General features: G+C 34.4%; 1 pseudogene; it reads left to right on the forward strand.

Moving 5' to 3' along the window:
* The first annotated feature begins 978 nt into the window (after positions 1-978).
* LOC121215563 (ethylene-responsive transcription factor RAP2-7-like) lies at positions 979-4,928 on the forward strand (annotated as a pseudogene).
* The last annotated feature ends 405 nt before the right edge of the window (positions 4,929-5,333 follow it).

Genomic DNA, 5,333 nt, shown 5'->3' on the forward strand with positions numbered 1-5,333 from the left:
AGAGTTTTGAGTAAATTCAAAACTGAATTGATGACCCGATTCTGAGTGACATCAAATTAATAAAATATTTGAATACAATAATAATGGACTAACGTGCTAAAAAACATTGGGTTAATTTTGTATTTTTATAAATTTAATAGAGTTAAATAATATTATAAAGTGTTAATGTGCAAATTAATTTTTTAGTTAAAGATAAATTTACCACTTTATCATGAATTTTGTCACTAAAATTTAATTTTGTTTGAATTTTACTACTCAATTTTAGTTTAACAAATTTTAATAAAAAATTAATATTTTAGTTTAATGCTTAAAATTAATATAATATTAAAAACTAATAAAAACAATTATTTATAAAAAGTAAACTGTTTTTTATAAATTAACTTATTTTTAACTACTAAAATAAAGCATTTCAAAAAATATTCTTCTTTGTTAAATTTTATTTTTAAATCATCAAAGGTAAATTTAATTAAAAATAAAATTAATGAAAATTTCAATAAAATTAGTGATAAAAATTTAACAATATTCTAAAAATATAATGGTAAATATTAATCAAAATAAAATAAAGTATAGTTGAAGATTTCAATATTCACCAATAATATGGTGGTAAATTTACATTTTAACCCTATTATAAATAATTATAAATCTAAAAATATTTTAATTATAACACAAGTTACTGTTTATTGGTATTTATTTATAAAAAATAAAAAGAAGTATGAAAAAACAAGTAAGTGTTGTAATTAAGGTGATAAGTGTCATTAACGGGAAAAGTAAATGAGATAGATAACAGAAGGATAAGGATTCAATTAAAATGTTTTAAACTTTTTAAGAACTAAATTAGAATTTGACCAATTTTAGAGATATCTAATGTAATTAACCCAAAACAGTAACACAAAAAAATAAATATTATTTTAAAAAATCAACCTCTTAAGATAATACTTTTATAAATAAAAGATCTTTTGTGTGGACAACAAGAAAAGAACAGGCAACCGGCGAAACCGATATCCAAAAGAGAGAACGATGTTTATATAATGATATTCTAACTGAGCTTCACAAAAATGGAGTCTCTGTCTTTGTAGTATGTTTCTCTCACACGTCCCATCTCCTTCCTTTTTCTCTCTTTCTTTGTTAATGGAAATCAACTAATCGGCGATCATCTCTTCCTCTTTGTGAACTGATCGCTGGGTAATTCTATAATGCCAACCTTCATTTTAAGCTTCCTTTGCTTTTCAACGATTTCGTCTGAATATTGACCTACGATTTTGTTTTTGAAGGTCACAGCGAGAAGTTGATATCAATTATCAATATATTTTTTTTATACAATTTCTTAAAAGGGGTTCGGAGTCAAAGCTGAGTCGTAATACGAAATGCTAGATCTTAATCTCAATGTCGCGTCACCTGAGTCGACTCAGGGATTGGACTCGGTGGCACCTTTTACTGATGAGCTCATCAACGAAGGTTCAAGGAACCAAATGGACGAATCCGGGACCTCGAATTCGTCAATCGTCAACGAAGACGGCGAGTCGTGCTCGACACGCGCCAGCGGGGAGGCGTTCACTCTGAGTTTCGACATACTCAAGGTCGGAAGGGAGAGCCGAAACCACGAGGCGGCATTAGTGGTTACCAGGGAACTGTTTCCGGTGAAGGGAATCGGAGCGGATTTCGGAAGCTCTGAAGGTCAAAGCTCGGGAAACAGTAGCAACAAGAGCAAATGGATCGATCTTTCATTCGAGAGAAAAGAGGCTGCTGCTGAGCCGCGAGTGATGCAACAACAACCACCTTTACAGACGGTGAAGAAAAGCCGTCGTGGACCTCGCTCTAGAAGCTCGCAGTATCGAGGAGTTACTTTCTACAGAAGAACTGGACGATGGGAATCTCATATCTGGTATAATTTTTTCTTCGTTTTAAAAAAATTCCATCAGTTTTTATGGGAAATTCCTTATTGGGGGTGTAACTGAATTTTGACTTGATCGGTTAAGTAATTTTAACTGAAATTTCGTATGTTTTCTTTCGAATTATTTGTTCGATTTTATTTATTTTTGCTATTATTATTGTTTCAGGGATTGCGGGAAACAAGTATATTTGGGTATGGAATGTGATTAATTAGTTCTGTTTTGATGTTGGCAACTTTGTTAATAAGGAAATTTATTTGTTTGTTTTCTATTTTTGGTATGTTTTTCTTTGATCATTTTCTTCTCTCTCTTTGATTTTAATTTTTTAGGTGGATTTGACACTGCTCATGCTGCTGCCAGGTAGTTTACTGGAAAAATAATTTGTTTTGAATTTTTTTTGGCTGAAGTTGTATTGAGCTTAATTTAATTTTAGAATTTTCTAATTTCTGGGTATATTGAATTATAGAGCCTATGATCGAGCGGCTATTAAATTTCGAGGTGTTGATGCTGATATCAATTTCAGTCTCTGTGATTATGAGGATGATATGAAACAGGTTTGATTCTGGATACTGTTGTGGTAAATATTGATTGATACAACTCATTCACAGTATAAATGTTTGAATTGATGGTTAATCTTTGTTCTTATGTTAATGTGCAGACGAAGGATCTAAGTAAGGAAGAATTCGTGCACGTTCTTCGTCGGCAGAGTACTGGTTTTCGGCAGAGTACTGGTTTTCGAGGGAAGCTCGAAATATCTAGGAGTAACGTTGCACAAATGCGGCAGGAGGGAAGCACGGATGGGGCGGTTCCTAGGCAAAAGGTGAGATACTTGTTCCTAGGCAAAAGGTGAGATACTTGTTTAAGGAAATTTAAATTTTTGCAGTCAACATGCTGTCATTTAGGAGTATGGATGTAAAATGATTTGAGTGCCTCTTGGTGTTGAACTGAGAATCGGTTTTTCTTGAACGGATTCTCAGTGGGATTGTTGTTTGGTTTTTTCTCCTTGGATGGGAAAAAGAAAAAAAAAATTGTAAGATGCCTATTTCAAAGAGGAAAAATAATTGGGGATGGTGTTTCATGGTGGGGATTACGATGCTTGCGTGCAGGTATATTTATCTTGGGCTATTCGACAGTAAAGTAGAAGCAGCAAGGTCCTAGTGATCATGAATTACTCTACCTGATACTGAATTTATTACCCTGAATTCTCAACCTCAATAGGGTTCTATCCAACACTTGTCTACCTTTTGATTTTTTCTGGAAATCAGGGCTTATGACAAGGCAGCTATCAAAAGTAATGGACGGGAGGCAGTCACTAACTTTGAGCTGAGTACATATGAAGGGGAGATGGTCTTTGATACCAGGAACAAAGGTATTATTTGCTACCATCACTTATTCAGTCCGTGATGTTGAAAATAATCTTGAAATCAGGGTTACTTTACAAAGAAACTTCTGTGATAACAGCTCCTGCTAACTTGTCTTTTTGAACTCTCTTTATGCAGGCAATAGTCACAACCTTGATCTGAACCTGGGGATATCTCTGCCTGTTAGCAATGGTCCCAAGGAAAAGGAAAATGCGAGGCATCTCCAAATGAATAACGGAAAGAGTTTAAGGGTAACTTTTGAATCGAATTATTTTGAATTTACTTGTATGTTTCATCACATTGGTAATCTTGTTCTTCAACGTACTATTGAATATTGATGTCCTGCATGAGCATTAGGAAGAGGTGGTGTTAATCTGTTAGCCTTAGCTGATCTTGAAGCACCATATGTGGCATGTTTGGATGACAATTGAACATCTTGACTTAGTTTAACTCGATAAAGGTATTGATCATGTTCTCTATGATTTACTTCTGCAGGCAGAGAACCCTGCAGCTGCAACATTTAGTGTTCCATCTTTCCAAGGGTTAGCGGGGACTTCAGATCAGCCTATTTTCTGGAATAGTGCATATCCGAGATTCTTTCCTAGTGAGGTACACCTCATCGCTTAGCTTCTAAATCATTAAACATTGTTCAATCCTTTCATCATTAGGACTTTACACCAAAAAAAAAACTGCTCACGTCCTCACCGCGATAATTTCCTATTACTTGGTAAATCAACCCATGTTGTTATAGTTGAGTTGATTCTGCCATAACTTTGCTGCTGATGTGAACTTATTTTCATGTGCAATGAACGGTGTTTAATATTCTCTATTAGGACTTGAAAGTTTGAAGGGTTTTAGTCGTAGATTGGAATATTTATTAATGGAAAACATGCTCATATAATATGTCATTAGCTATATTTTCAGGATCCATATATATATACACACACATCATAATCTCAATAATATCGTGTTTTTTTTTATGAGCAAGATGTTAACATGCCAGATGCCACCTACTAAAAGAAGCAAAAAATGGACAAGATGATAACGCAATTTTGATTTGTTTTTTCCAGGAAAGAACAATGGTGAAACCGGTTGAATTCGATCCTCCACAACGTGTCCCTGATTGGCCGTGGCAAATGCACGGTCAGGTCAGTACTACACTAATGCCACTGTTCTCTCATGCAGCATCATCAAGATTCTCATTCTCAGCTACCCCTCCTTCAACCGCCACTGCCATTCTTCCATCCAAACCTCAAAACACAACAGCAGTCCACAGTCTATGTTTTGCTGCCTCAACCAGTAACACCATCAACACCCCTCAACATAGTCGGTCGTAAGTTCAATTGTACCACAACGACGGCGATTACAATAATAATTTAAATATTGATTCAATATACATTAAGACATGGTAGTTTCTGACTTGGTCCGTGAACTAAAAAGAGTATATTCTCTCTGTCTAGCATTAAGGCATGTAGGACCACAACTTTCATATATTCTTATGTGGTGCATAAAGGCATATCATCAGGAACTTGTTCGGTGCGTTTAAAACTTTTCTTTTTTCATTTCATGTAGATTAGAAAGCAGATTCCATCAGGTAAAATTTGATTCTTTTGGTACAAAACCTGAAACAGGAAAGTCCTTTTTTTTTCTATAAAGTTCTAAAGCTTGGTTTTATTCATAATGAGAAGGAATTTTGGACCCACACATCCCCACCAAATTGTAATAAAAGTAAGTGTAGGTTATTATTCCTCGTAAAGCTAACCAATTTAATGCTGAAGAATTGTAGTCCAATAAAGTGTGAGATTGTACAAAAATGGCAACTAAAAATGTTGATCGAGGGGACAGCCACACATCCCCATCCACACTCAAAAAACTGAAAAAGTACATTAATAGCCAATCGTAGCAAAAAGTGTTCCCTTTTGCTTTGCTTCCCAATTGTTTTATAATAGCAATAATCTTTTGGCTTGGCCTTGGATTGGGATGTCACATATTTAGGATGCAAAATAACTGAAATTTTCGATTAGTTTTTATTTGATATTTTTGCTAATTTCCCTTTTTCTGAAAGTCTGGTTTGGGGTAGGGT

The sequence above is a fragment of the Gossypium hirsutum genome, chromosome D03 (assembly GCF_007990345.1).
Source record: "Gossypium hirsutum isolate 1008001.06 chromosome D03, Gossypium_hirsutum_v2.1, whole genome shotgun sequence".
Classification (NCBI taxonomy): domain Eukaryota; kingdom Viridiplantae; phylum Streptophyta; class Magnoliopsida; order Malvales; family Malvaceae; genus Gossypium; species Gossypium hirsutum.